The sequence below is a fragment of the Oryza brachyantha genome, chromosome 11 (genome assembly GCF_000231095.2).
Source record: "Oryza brachyantha chromosome 11, ObraRS2, whole genome shotgun sequence".
NCBI lineage: Eukaryota > Viridiplantae > Streptophyta > Magnoliopsida > Poales > Poaceae > Oryza > Oryza brachyantha.
In genome coordinates, this window is record NC_023173.2 from 4,312,358 (window position 1) to 4,327,948 (window position 15,591).

The following is a 15,591-nucleotide window of genomic DNA, read 5'->3' on the forward strand; positions in this document are numbered from 1 at the left end:
ACCACCAACAGGCGAGCGCGGCATCATCTTGTCGTCGTCCAACTCTAGCGAACGAGTGGCTCCACGGCGACCGGTGAGCAACTACTGAGAAGGCGGAGCCGGTGGTTAAATAAGGAATGAATGCGGCTTCTCCACCACGTCGCGTCGTTTCAGAATGAATGCGGGTCGCTTCGCTTCACTTTGCTTCCTCGAAGACTGCGCGCGCGCTCTCGAAGACTGTGGCAGGAAGATGGTTTCTGCGGCGGTCAAAGGTTAAGTAGCTACTCTCATGTTTCTATGGATGATGATACTACTCGATTGTAATATGTACACAGTACGCCCGAGGGGAAAGTTACCTTGGTCAGGCCCGCATTCTTGGGATGGCGCTATGGCGGTTAAAGGATTTTTCCAAATATTAACGGCGTCAATACAGTGGATTCCGTTAAAATAACCGTTGAGATAAATTATACACATAAAACTTGACAATCATCATTCAAACAAGTTCAAATACTACTAAAGATTTCTTCTTTCTCTATTTCAGATCAAAGTCAACGGTATCTTTAACAATCTGCGCCACAGTTGGTCGCACTTTGTTGGAAAGACGACGTGTGGCATTTGCAATCACCAGTTCTTGGTCTTTTCTGCCGAGTCCTTCAGAAGCTCGGCCACTTTCTTGTGGTCCTTGGCATTCTCACCCTTAGTATCTGGGTAAAGGAGATCTAGCAAAGGAGTAACATCATTTATTACAGACCTGCGCTCGTCGCACATCCTTTTAACGGTGTCCTTTACGGCCAGAATCTTGCGTTCCGTCAGAGCCTTATAGTCTATAAGAAAGAACTCAAATAGTTCAACAAAATAAGATCAAAGGATTGGAAAGAGTGATAGAAGAAGACAGAAAGATTGCTTACCTTCAAATTCCTTCTTAAGAACTTTGTTTTTCTCAACAACTGCTTCCATGGCTTCTTTGGATTTCTTGTTCTCCTTGGTGAGCTCATTAACCTTGGAATAAACAACTGCAAGCAATACAAGATGAATCAGGATCTTGAGTAAGAAAAGATTATCAAGCCATAGCAAGAAGATTTACCTTCTAATGTTGTAGCTAGATCAAGTTTCTCAGTGTGCAGATTCTCGTTCGCCTTGGTCATGTCTTTTATCTTGGCTGATGAAGCAGCCTTGAGGTTAGCCAGCTCTTCTACAATCTTCTCAACACTCTCTAGTATGGGAGACAACTTTCCTAAGGCTTTTCCTTTATCTATAGATGTATACCAGAGTTCCTGATAAAATACATGCAATAATTTTAGTGATAAGAACAGAAAAGGAATAATAAGATATCAAGATTTTGCAAAAACTCACTAATATGCAGTCATATGCTTTATCAAAAAATTTAACGATATGTTTCAGCTGATCTCTCTCCCATATCTTATCCAACAGGAAAAATTCCTCATTGCCAGACCTATTCTTCCATGTGATCTTCTTACGAATACCAAGGTTAACTGGTCCATCGTCTTGCTCTGACGAATACATTAATTTTGGAGAATCAGATTCGTCACCAGAAGAATCAGTCAGGTCTTCAACCAGATGGGGTTCTCTGTAAAGGAGTTAAACATATTATTGTAAAAGAATAAAATTGGATTCTAGGATAAGAAACTAGAAAATGGTAATATAAGGGTTAAGAGTTACTTGAGCAATCTCTTGGCTGGAAGTGATGAAGCAGAAGGTTGATCACCAACAGTAGTAGAGGGCTCAGCAACCTCATCTTTTTCAACAAATTCTACAGATGGGTCTTTTCCTTCAGCCGTTTTTTCTTGATTTCGAGGTAAGGAAGAATGCTCCCTTAAGATTTGCAAACTTTTATGTAATCATTTATAGATGAGGACAGCGAGGCCTATGAGGACAGTGAGGCTGTGAGGGAGGCACCTTCGATAGGATTTGCATTCGTAAGAATATCGTTCAGTGCACTTATGTTTTAATATAGCTAACCTACATATGCCGCCCCATTTCTCATAGCGGCTTATTTCATATGTTTCAGTGGAAGATGTGGATGAATGAAAGGCTGACCCATCTGAAGGTATGTACTTCACTTACCTTCATATGTTTCCAGTTTCCTATCCGCGTACCACCTAAATCTTCGTTTGCTGGTGTAACATGTCGGCTGAGATGCTTTTTTCATAAATAGGAGCGTTTTGGTCCTACTGCAATTGCCACTGCCCCTCAGACTGTGAGCCAGAATGTGACTGCGTCGTCTATCATGTAACTTCATACACTTGGCATACATTGCTTCATATACTAAGGTGCAAATGTTTTTTGTCAGGCAAGGTCGCCACCTTGATAACTGGGTCTTCCTGAAACTGCGGTTGCCCCTCAAGAGTTTTCTCCTGTGTAGGTATGTAGGCATAGTTGTTAGTAGTTGTTTTACTTTTGTGATGTCAGTAATTATGGTGGCCAGAAGTGGTGAACTGATGCTAGCGAAATGTACTGTCAAAAGAGCTTGGGTCAATACACAGCTATATTTTCTTCTCGAGGAAGGCGGCAGGAGCTCTGCTATTTCATATTAGAACAAGGGCCATCTCAGTTAAAGAAACATGTGTTTCATCCAGTTGTTATCTGTCAACTCCTACTGCACTTTTCTATTTTTCCTGTGTGCAAGTTTGTATAAATTGGGCGCTAACTGCTTGATGGATTCTCCCTCTATCCAACGATCATGCTAAAATTTTGCTTTCTTTCCATCTCCTATGGTGATTATGGTTGAGGCCTGAAAGAGCTGCTTGTCAATTTCATCGCATGGTATTTGTGTTCTTTTCCAAGGTTCATCTGTCAGTTCCCATTCCAGCCATTGCCATCTCAAGTCATCAAGTTGGACACGCGCTAATGTGCGAACTATCTGATTAAAATATAATATACCTAATCTCTGGAAACATTGATTATACTAATCTCTGGACATTTGACCGGATATCGGGAGGTTACTCTGGCCTATTATCTGATATTTACGACATTTAGGCTAGATAGTAAGCCTCTGGCCTATTATCTGAGTGATTTACTTGGATGATCAATGTTAAGCTAAGCCTACGGTGTGGATGCTTGATTCGGAAAGAATCGACCGAGTCCTCTACGAGACAGATGACATTCTCTATATCGAAGGAGATTGGCGAACACCTTTCTATGCTACCTGATCGATGATGAGATGTCAGATGACAACCTTTATGTCTAGACTACAAGAGCATGCTGCCTACTACTCTTGTTTCGGATAGCATATCCTTGTGGTAGGAATTCTGAACTTCAAATTCAAGCACTACAATGCGGCATTAGACGACCTCTCAACATGCGTGAAGCGCAACAAGAAAAACAGTTATGCACACAACTACTTAATAAGTAAATGGGTTTCCACTGAAAAAATTGTTTTCTCCTGCTACGTTTGGTTATCCACAAACTTGAAATTATCACCCCTTCCATGTAAAATATCAGGAGAATTTGGTTCAAATTCTAATTGTGAGATACCTGTACTAGGGGTATCCGTAGGCTACATGTATACATACAGTCGTAAGGGTACCGAACAGGAAGGAAATTATATCTATATGGCATCAATTGGAGTTTGGTAACTGTCGGATTGCATGCCGCACATACCTAGATCCGAGTTATAACCGAATTAGGATAGATCTTAGTCTTATCAGATTAGGACTCTGTCATATATGTACACCCTACCCCCACTATATAAGGGGTACGGGTACCCCACGAGGGACACAGAATCACATGTCCAATATAATTGCCAAGCAGGATTAGGGTATTATCTCGCCAGCCGAGAGCCTGAACCTGGGTAAATTGCCCACTTCTTCATCCTAACCATCGAGTTCCTTGCCCGATAGTCACCCTATAGTTTTATTGCAGACACCGATCGTCGACACTAATGCTTTAGTCAAGACTTAAACGACCTAAAAATTGTAAGAATTAATGAGTTTGATCTACTGGAATATTGAACTAGTCAAGTGTTTGATCTACTGGAACATCTTCGATTTGCCTGTTAATTTCTTTTCAAACTTTTGTTTTGCTTTTCTTATCTGGCATTTGCGAGAAGATTATTGGTAATATGGATTATTATTTTTAGCGACGTCATTTATCACAGATCTGCTGAGTCAATTTGGAGAGTTTAAATAGCTAGGCTGTTGGAGTTGAAAGCAATTATTTGACTATTTTTCTGATGGCTAGTTAGCCATATTGGGATTTGGCTAGACAAAAATAGATCTCTTGGAGATGCTCTTATAGCCAACAAGTGAGCTATACTATTAACCCTGCTCTGAGATGGATGCTGCGCATTGATTCTCCATCTGGATGCATTACGGGCTCCCAGAGCATGCAGCAAAAATCCTGCAAAAAATAGTGGCCCCAAGCTTCGAACCCGCAACTGAAAATTCTGGGGCGACGATGGGTAACTGGTATCCACTCGGAAACATTATAAGCCGTCGTCCAAAACTGAATCGGGATCGATGAAATGAAACCCTAAACTTTATCCTAGCTTCATGCTCGCATGGCAGCACATCTTTCCTGTAATTTTCGGCTACTTTTGCCCAGTTAATTCCATCTTTGTGCACTGCTGATTTAAGTTTAGATCAGATATTTGCTGTTCTTCATTTTCGTATTTCCTTTTTCTGTGCTGTTTTACTTCGGGTCCTAACAGTTTGGTATTAGAGCAAGGTTAATCCTCGGTTTGGTTTTAGATCTGGGGGAAAATCTGAATAGGAAGCAAGGATATGTTCATCGATCGATACTGGTTGGAGAAAAGTTGACTATATAGGGGATCAACACAACAAGCACCACAGAAAACTGGACTTCCCAACTTTTGATGGGGAGCACCCTCAAGAGTGGATAAGAAAAGCTAACAAGTACTTTGCTTTGTCCAAGACACCTGAGCATGAAAAGTACTCATAGCAAAAGTTTACATTACTGGGCGTGCTGATCAGTGGATTTCTAGTTCAGATATCTGTACAGACACACTGTCCTAGAGGGAATTCTGCTCCATGCTGTGTCAATGGTTTGCTGTTAAGTCCAATGATGACATTACAGACACTATCAGGAATCTGAAACAATTTGGTTCAGTTGATTCCTATATTGACAAATTTGAAGAAATCATGGCTCTGGTCAAAACCAATAGACCCTCCTTGACTGAAGCTTATTTCCTGGATCTCAATTCTGACAACAAATAAAAATTTTACCAAAGCTATGTGGGAAGTCACCATATAGATCTAAACCGAGAAAAGAGAGACAAGGAGTCAGACTCAACCGAACTAGGACGGTAAAAGGGGAATCACGTGGGGATAGAAACTGACTCCACTGTGGATGGAAACAAACCAATTGATTGATCGTAATCTGCAAAATTTCCTCCAAAAACCGATATGTTATCCTTTCTTTCTCCTTCATCGCACACAGCAGATCTTCTTCCTCGCGCGCAATAGAAACTGCGGAACCACACGACCAAGACCCTAGATGCAATTGCACAACTCCAAGACTGAACGACAAAAACTTCTGAAAACTACAAAAATAGAATCGTAACAGCGAGCCTATTCTGTTTTCATAGGTCCCAACGACAATAGAGACACGGTGGCAGCGACAAATGTGGTACTAAACGTGAACAGAACTCAAAACTCTAAATGGACTAAACGCTAAGACCCAGCAACATGACTTGACGATGCAACAAAAAACTCAACAAAGCAAAAGCTGAAAAAAACAACACAATGGCACAAGTATGGCTAGGTAAATGATGCAATTGTTTTTCTTGGCTATTTTCTGGTAATAGGTAGATAAAAACCCACCGAGCAACGAAAGCTTTGATACCACTTGATGTGCACTAGGGGTTGGCCTGATCTTTTGGTGAGTTATGATAACTACAATTTAGGAGAAACTTTGACGATCCGATTACAACCATAGATGTTGTTATGTTGTACCATAACGACCGATACACCTCTCCTAGGATTGTTAATCTTGTCGGTGTAGATCAACCCTATTCCTGCAAGCAATCGAGAACAAGCAAGAACAAGATAAACAAGCAACTGAATTTTTGAATTAAAGATGATAGATTGATTCAACATAAGTTGAACAAGTGGGGTTCAGTAGCAAGCAATCTGGCGATCCAACCGATCACGGGATTAACTCAGCAAAGTAGCGACGCTATACTTTGATCTAAACAAAACCCGACTAACCCCTAAGGGGTAACGAACTATTTATAGGAGTGGAAGGATGCCCTAAGGGTCTGTAGGGTCATGCACCACTAGGTTGGGGTGCACCCCACTTGGGCCCCTCTTGGGCCAGGGTCCCAGACAAAGTTACAAGCCCATAGGCCTATTACGGGTGACACAACATAGTGTTTTCATGATTCCCGTTGACTCAGATAGAATTTGGCAATGAGGCTAGATCCATTTGAAAGAGGACGTCGAAACCTTTCCATCAAGTACTCATGGGCTGAAAACAGAGCTTGAATGGAGATTTGGCTATCGTTTGAAGTCAGCAATGTAGCGGGTGGCCGAATCGGATTCCAGCACTTGGGCATCTTGATCTTGAAGTGAGCAATGGTTGTATCCGTAGTAGTCGTGGTCACATCACTATTCTTCTAAAGAAAGATGGAACCTAGCATATGTGCATTGGTTATAGACAGTTGAACTCACATACTATCAAGAACAAGTATCCTATTCCAGTGATTGAAGATCTACTGGATGAATTACATGGAGCTAAATATTTTTCTAATATTGATATGAGGTTTGGTTATCATCAGATAAGAATGCACATTGATGACATTCACAAAACTGCCTTCAGTACACATATGGGCCATTTTGAATTTTTGGTTATGCCCTTTGGACTCACAAATGCACCCTGCTACATTCCAAGCACTTATGAACAGTGTACTAGCCCCTCACTTAAGGAAGTTTGTCTTGGTCATATTCTCATTTATAGCAACTCTCTTGAACCACATGCCTCTCATGTGCAAACTGTACTGCAAATACTCAGAGAGAACCATCTGTATGCCAACCCAACAAATGCTTATTTGGTCAGCAATAAGTGGACTATTTGGGATATATCATCAATTATCAGGGGGTTGCTACTGATCCTGAAAAAGTTCAAGCTGTCCAAAATTGGCCAATTCCAGCCACTCTAACTCAACTAAGAGGATTTCATGGACTAGCAGGTTCTTATAGGCGATTCATTCAAAATTATGGTATCATTTGCAAACCTTTGTTTGATTCACTTAAGAATGGGTTTCACTAGGGCCAGGATCAACAGAACTCGTTTGATACCATTAAAACACTCCTTGCCCAAGCTCCTGTACTAGCCCTACCAAATTTTTCATTACCATTTGCATTGGAAGTTGATGCTAGTGGCCAAGGTTTGGGTGCTGTTCTGATGCAACAAGGCTATTGGCCCCAAAGCTGCTCCTCTTTCAACTAATGACAAAGAGGCTTTGGCAATCCTGGAAGCTCTTAAGAAGTGGATGAAAGTGCATCTAGCCTCTAAACGATGTTTTGGATGATTAATGACAATGCTAGACAAACATCTATGCGCTAATTAGTTGTGATTGCAGAGAAGATAAGGGATCATTTCATTTGAAGGAATATGCGATCCAATTTGAAGCATATGTGACCCAAAGCAAAGTGTCTATGGAGTTGAAGGCATTCGAAGGAGGAATTCTTTTTCGTTTTTGAGTCGTAGGAACTCTGTACTATTAAGAGGGGTCACTGGTATATCTGCATGCATCCAAGAGTGAGTTGGAGTGAGTGTAAACCTAGTAGGAGGGTTGTTGCTGTTTTTCCTAAGAAGCAGGGACAGGACAGTCCGACCTCCTTCCCGGATAGTCTAGTTGCAGGACGGTCCGGACCTTGGTCCGATCCCTGCTCAAGTTGAGTGAGCTGACGGTCCGGTCCCCTAGCCGGACGGTCCCGTTAGGTTTCTTTTCCAACGGCTAAGTGATGTCTGCTAGCCTATATAAGGCCCCCTTTAGATCTAGTCGTTGGTGAGGCTTTCTGTTCGATTCTACTGGTTTCTAGGGTTAACTTAGCACCTCTCAAGCCTCCCCACTAACCCAAAACACTTCCTAGAGAGATTAATGCGTGAATAATGTCTTAGAAAAAGTGTTTAGGCTAGTGAGTGGCTTAGTGATTGTTCTTGGGTGAAGATGGATGCATGCGGAGTCAAGGTGGCCTATTACTTTTGAAGATTGATCTCCTAGACGGATAGGTGTCACCCATGAGTTTTTGATTCTTGTGGATCGCCCGGGAGCAAGTTGTGAAGGTTAGTGCCTAACCTCCGCAAGAAAATAGGTAAGATTGATAGTGGATTCTTGTGCTTCTACATAGAAGGCCGTAGAGTAGAGCGGGTTGCAACCTAGGGCTGGGCAAGGCAGCTTGATCTTGACCTTGGTGGTTGATCAAGGGCTTGCTAGTCGTTAGGAGTGAATCCGGAGATCCGTGTTAGCCTTGTGGGAGGAAGCCAAGAGAGGGAAAGGATTGAGAGAGATCTCGCTCGCAGGAGCGCCTCAACGGAGAGTAGGATCAAAAGATCCGAACTTCGAAATAAAATCTCTCGTGTCTTTGATCTTGTCTTTTCTGTGTTCTGTCTGTTCCTACGATCTTTCTGCATTTATTTTCTACACACGATCACTTCATGTTCCCAGGAACTTCACTGAAAAAGGAGACTCTCAAGTCTTCATTTTTCACTAACCGGATAGTTCGGTGTTCTAACCAGGACGGTCTGGCCAGAGCTCTCGGCTCAACCTGAGAGTGCCGACCGGACGGTCCGGCCCCTACTAACTGCTGCTGTTTCGAAGAAAATTTCAGAACACCTATTCACCCCCCTCTAGGCTGTCTCTCTGGGACTTCAATTGGTATCAGTGCCTGTTCTTCTGAAAAGGCTTAAACGCTTGAAGTGATCCAAGATGGGAGACAAGGCTAGCGGCGCTTCCAACAACAAAAATGAAGGTGGTGGAGGGGAATTTTTAGAAAAATCACCTACCTCCAAGAAGCGAGCTTCTTTTGAGTTTGACTACTCTAAACTCAACACTTCTTCTTCTCCTAATGTGTCTTTACCTTCCGATCGCGCCCCTTACTTTGATGGCACACACTATGGGGCGTGGAAGCATAAAATGAGACTTTATCTAATCTCTTTGCATCCAATGTTTGGAAGGTTGTGTGCACAGGGGTAAGTGACATGCCGGATGATGAAGAAGAGCTCACTCCGGCATAAGAGCTTCTCATCCACCACAATGCTCAAGCGGCGAGCGTGATCCTCAACTCCTTGAGCCCTAAGGAATTCAACAAGGTTGATCAACTTGATGAAGCTAAGGAGATTTGGGACATTCTCCGAGTGGCCATGAAGGATCAAAAGGGGTTCAAGAATCAAAAATCAAACTCTTTGAAGGGAAGCTTGAGAGATTTGTTATGGAGGATGACGAGACACCACAAGAGATGTATGACCAAATGATAGTCATTGTGAACAAGATCCGTGGGCTTAGAAGTGAAGACATGACGGATCACATAGTGGTGAAGTGCTTGCTCCGGGCCATTTCACCAAGAAATCCCACCTTGGTGACTTTGATCCGTGAGTCAAGCGGATTCAAGAGGATGACTCCTAGCGATGTACTCTCAAGGATCATATCACATGAGCTATTGGAGTAAAAAGCCAAGGAAGTCAAGAAGTTCGCTACCACCAGCGCTCAAGCCAAGAACAAGGAAGTGGCATTTAAGACGAAGAGAGGTAGCTCCAAAGCCCAAGAGGAGAGTCCAAGTCACTCAAAGAGCGAAGATGAAGAACTTGCTCTCTTGGTCCACAAGTTCAAGAAGTTCCTCCGCAAGAAGAGCTATGGAAGAAAAGATGAAGATCGATCCAAGTGGCAATCCAACAAGGCTTGCTATGAGTGCAAGGAATTTAGGCACTTCATAGCGGACTGCCCCAAGCTCGCCAGGAACAAGGAGAGCAAGCCCAAGTACTTCAAGAGAAGGCCCGGGAAGGCACACATTGGGAAAGAGTGGTTCTCAAGCGACGAAGAGGATGAGAAGAAAGATGAGTCCAAGGCAAGTGGCTCTAAGGGTGGAGGCGTCGCCACCGTGGCTATCTCTTCATCAAGCATGGAGCGGCTCTTCGCCAATGTCAACAACGACGACAACGATCATACGCCGTTGTGCCATGGCGCAAGGGCGCGAGGTATTTCTTGCCCCTAAGCATAGTGTTGATACTAATGATGATGATGATGATGTAGACCATGATGATAATGCTATGCTTAGGAATTTTAGTAAACCTGCGCTTATTCATATTGTCAAACTCATGAAAGCCTTAGAAAGTAAGGAAAACTCGCTTGAGAGGCAAGAGGATCTTCTAGTTCAAGAGAGAATGAAAAATGCCTCTCTTGAAGGAATCCTTGCCAAGAATGAATAGAAAATGGATGATTTGTCTAAGAAGCTCAAGTTGGCAAATCAAACCATAACCAATCTTAAGGATGTCAATGAAATTCTTGAGGAGACAATTGTGTCCATGAATTTGAGGCACAATGGTCTTGAGAATGAAATTGACAATCTTAAGAGCAACCTCTCCAACTCTAAGGACAACACAATAGTCAATGCCATCTTTGATTGTGAGAAATGCAAAAGTATTGACTTAAGTGTTGTTGAAACTAATAATGCAGCTCTCAAGGAGTTGAAGAAGGAGAATGAGAGGTTGGAGACCTTGGTAAAGTTTGGATGCATTCGAATTTACCAATCCAAGGATACCCTCTTTAAGACGATCACCTCTTATCACAAGGATAGGATGGGTCTTGGGTATTCCCCCGACTCAAATGCAAGCTCAAGGGTAATGATCAATGGTAAACCATGCCTTGCATTTGTGAAAGGGGAGTCAATTGGTGAAGAGGGAGGCAAAACCAGCTCTGTGGACATACAGTTCGGACATGGTTGGACAGTCCTTCCTAATCCCTCTGTCCAATAGAGAAGTCAGGACAGATGGTCCAGTCTAAGCCAAACGGTCCGGTCCGACCCCTCGGTCCTACAGAGAGGGGAGACTAGACTGTGCAGCTTAGGTCAGACAATTCGACCAAACTTCTCGGTTTGGCACAAAGGTTCAGCCGGACGATACGGTCCCAGAGGCTGGACGGTCCGACCAGAACTGTCTGCCTGGTAGAGAAGTCCAGCCGGACGGTCCGAGCCCAGCAGGGCAGAAAGGCTGTTTCTGAGCTCTCCTCAATTCATGAGGATCCAACTCAGATCAGGCTTATCTATGACTCTCATGAGATCATGAAGAACAATCGTGGACAAGTGATTGTTATCTTCATTGGATCCGATCAAGAGAAGCGAAGGGCAAGCATATGGATTCCAAAGGAGCTGATCACTATTGTGAAGGGACCCAAACTTAAACAAGTTTGGGTACCTAAATTGCATGTTTGACCTGTCTTTTGTAGGCATACTCCTCCGGTGGCTCAAGTTGGGTAATCGATAGCGGATACACAAACCATATGACCGGAGAAAGGAGTATATTTACTTCACTCGACAAGAACGGCGGAGACCACGGCAATATAATCTTTGGAGATGACAACAAAGGAAAGGTAATGGGCTTAGCACTTGTCAAGCGGGGAACCAAGTCGGAATATTCCATCCCGCAAAGATCATGATGACTACAATACTATTGGAGTTATTGCACATGGACCTCTTCGGACTGATAGCTTATCTAAGCTTAGGAGGTAACAAACATGGTCTCGTTATTGTTGATGACTTTTCTCGCTTCACTTGGGTTTTCTTTCTCCATGACAAAAGCAAAACCCAAGAAATCTTCAAGAAATTCTCCAAGAAGGCGCAAAATGAATTTGAAGTGAAGATTAAGAGGGTTCGAAGTGACAACGGTGGAGAATTCAAGAACACTCAGGTTGAAGAGTTCCTTGAAGAAGAGGGAATCAAGCACGAGTTCTCTGCTCCATATGATCCCCCTCAAAATGGGATTCTGGAGAGGAAGAACCAGACGCTCATTGAGATGGCTCACACAATGCTTGATGAGTACAAGACACTGAATGTCTTTTGGGCCAAAGCCGTCAACACCGCGTGCCACTCCCTCAATCGTCTATACCTCCACAAGCTCCTCAAGAAAACTGCATATGAGCTTCTTATCAGTAAAAAACCTAATGTATCATACTTTCAAGTCTTTGGATGCAAATGTTCCATTCTTAGCAAAAAACCTAGATCTTCTAAGTTTGCATCCAAAGTAGATGAAGGTTTCTTATTAGGATATCAGGCGAACGCACGTGCCTACCGAGTTTTCAACAAATCCACCGGAATTGTTGAAATCTCAAGGGACGTGACGTTTGATAAACCTAATGGCTCTCAAGTAGAGCAAGTTGAAGTGAATGATGCAGAAATTGAAACTTCAAAGGAGGACAAAGACAACAAAGCAATTGGAGATGTGAGGCCCCGAGAGGTTGAGGGGGAGCAAGAGCAAGAATTACAACAAGACTCCTCAATCTAAGTCGATCAAGCACAAGTTGGTGATGGTGGTGAAAATAAAGACCTTGGGGATGGGATTGATGCCGTGGGCGCAAGTGAGCAAGGAGACACCAAACAAGCTTAAGCCCCCACGGTGCACTATCCCTGAATTCACCAAATTGTGTAACGGGATCACTCGGTTGATAATATCCTCGGCAACATGCGTAAAAGGGTAACAACTCGATATCGTGTTGCAAGCTTTTGTGAAAATTACTCCTTTGTTTCGTCTTTGGAACTGGTAAAGGTGGAAGAGGCGCTTGGTGACTCGGATTGGGTGATGGCTATGCAAGAAGAGCTAAATAACTTGAAGAGGAATGAAGTATGGTCACTTGTGGAGAGACCCAAGAAAAACGTCATCGACACCAAGTGGGTCTTCCGCAACAAGTAAGACGAACATGGAGTTGTCACCTGCAACGAAGCCCGGTTAGTGGCTCAAGGGTTCACCCAAGTTGAAGGACTTGACTTTAGTAAAAACCTTTGCACCGGTTGCTCGCCTTGAGTTCATTCAAATTCTATAAGCTTATGTCGCTAACCACGATTTCCAGTTGTATCAAATGGATGTCAAGAGTGCTTTCTTGAACGGGCCAATCTCTGAATTGGTGTATGTGGAGCAACCACCGGGATTTAAAGATCCAAAGCACCCCGAGCATGTCTACAAGCTTCACAAGGCTCTTTATGGGCTTAAGCAAGCCCCTGGAGCATGGTATGAGTGCCTTTGTGATTTCCTAGCCAAGAATGCTTTCAAAATCGGGAAAGCTGACACTACTCTCTTCACTAAGAAATTCAAGAATGATCTATTTGTGTGCCAAATTTATGTTGATGACATAATATTTGGTTCAACTAATGTTTCCTTTAGTGAAGAATTTAGTAGAATTATGACCAAGAGGTTCGAGATATCGATGATGGGGGAGTTGAAGTTCTTTCTCGGATTACAAGTGAGACAACTCAAAGACGGCACATTCATATCGCAAGCAAAATATTTGAAGGACGTACTCAAGAAGTTCGATATGGATGGTGCCAAAGACACCGATACCAATTAATGGGCACCTCGACCTCGACATCAATAGTAAGGATGTGGATGTGAAGGTATACCGTTCTATCATTGGCTCACTCCTTTACCTTTGTGTATCTAGGCCCGATATCATGCTTAGTGTTTGCATGTGTGCTAGATTTCAATCCGCTCCGAAGGAGTGTCACATGACGGTCGTAAAGAGAATCCTAAGATATCTAGTTCATACTCCAAACCTATGTCTTCGGTATCCTAAAGGGTGTGAGTTTGAGCTAGTGGGCTGTCGACGATTTGATATCAGCAATATATATGGGGTGGCTAGCGAGGCGTAAAGATTGATGGTTAGGATAGAATGGAGTGGCAGAGCGACGTAACTGTACACTAATGGACATGGTGTGGAGTATGCTTAGCCATTCTACTCTGCCTGTGAACTTATGGATGGAGGCACTTAAAACTGCTGCTCACATACTTAATAGAGTTCCTAGTAAGTTGGTTCCTAAGACTCCTTATGAATTGTTGACAGGGAGAAAACCGATATTAAAGTATTTGCGTGTGTGGGGTTGTGTTGCAGAAGCTAAGATATTCAACCCACAACTAAAGAAATTAGACCCCAAAACAGTAAGCTGCTACTTTATCGGATATCCAGAAAGATCTAAGGGATACCGATTTTACTGTGCAGATTGTGTCACTAAGTTTGTGGAAACAAGACACGCTGTATTCTTAGAAAATAATGATGTCTGGGGAATTTTGCCAAGGAAAATTAATCTGGAGGAAATACGGTCCAACGTTCTATCAGAAATCCAAGAGAATAATATTCCCATCAGTATGGCACGTCAAACTATAATACAAGTACCTCATATTTGAGACAACTGTTGTACATAATGAAGTGTCCATAAATCAGACAATGACATCAGATGGAAACATTAGTGATACAATTTTTGTTGAGAATAATAATGATACTCAACACACTTCTGAGTCACATCATGGTGAAATTCCGAATGAAAATCCTGAACCACCAGTGATCAATAATGAACAACCTAGAAGATCACAAGGGGAAAGGAGAACTGCCATCCCATGTTATTATGAGGTCTATTTAGGCGAAGGCATTGGGAAGGTAGATGACCCATCGTCATTTAATGAAGCAATTAAGAGTCTATGAGTGAAGCTATGGAAGATGAATTAAAGTCTATGAGTCAGAACAAAGTATGAGACTTAGTAGAAATCCCTGATGGAGTCAAGACAGTAGGCTGTAAGTGGGTCTACAAAGCCAAAACTGACTCTAAAGGGAACATCGAAAGGTTTAAAGCAAGGCTTGTAGCAAATGGTTTTTCACAGAGAGAGGGAATAGATTATAGTGAGACCTTTTCCCCTGTCTCTAAGAAAGATTCATTTAGAATTGTCATGGTGTTGGTTGCTCATTTTGATTTAGAGCTTCATCAGATGGATGTAAAAACTGCATTTCTTAATGGAGACTTTCATGAAAATGTTTACATGACACAACCTGAGGGTTTTGTTGCAGAAGGCAAGGAACATTTGGCTTGTAGACTTACGAAATCTATATACAGACTAAAACAAGCGTCAAGACAATGGTATCTTAAGTTTGACGAAATTATTAAGAAATTTGGGTTTAAGGAGAATGAGGTGGACAATTATATTTACATTAAGATTAAGGGTGAAAAATTTATCATTCTAGTACTTTATGTTGATGACATCCTATTAGCAAGTAGTGATAAGAATTTGCTGCATGAAAAAAAGGGTTTTTTGTCATCAAAATTTGATATGAAAGATTTTGGTTAAGCCTCTTATGTTTTGGGCATTGAAATACACCGAGATAGGTCTAACGGAGTACTAGGATTATCTCAGAACACGTACATTAATAAAGTACTTGAGAGATATAACATGAGTAAGTGTTCTACCACACCTACCCCAATAGTTAAAGGGGACAAGTTTGGATTATTCCAATGCCTGAAAAATAAGTTAGAATCAGATCAGATGAAGTTGGTACCATATGCTTCAGCTGTCGGAAGCTTAATGTATGCTCAAGTTTGTATGCATCCAGACTTAGCTTTTGTTACAGGGATGCTTGGTAGATTTCAATCTAATTTAGGT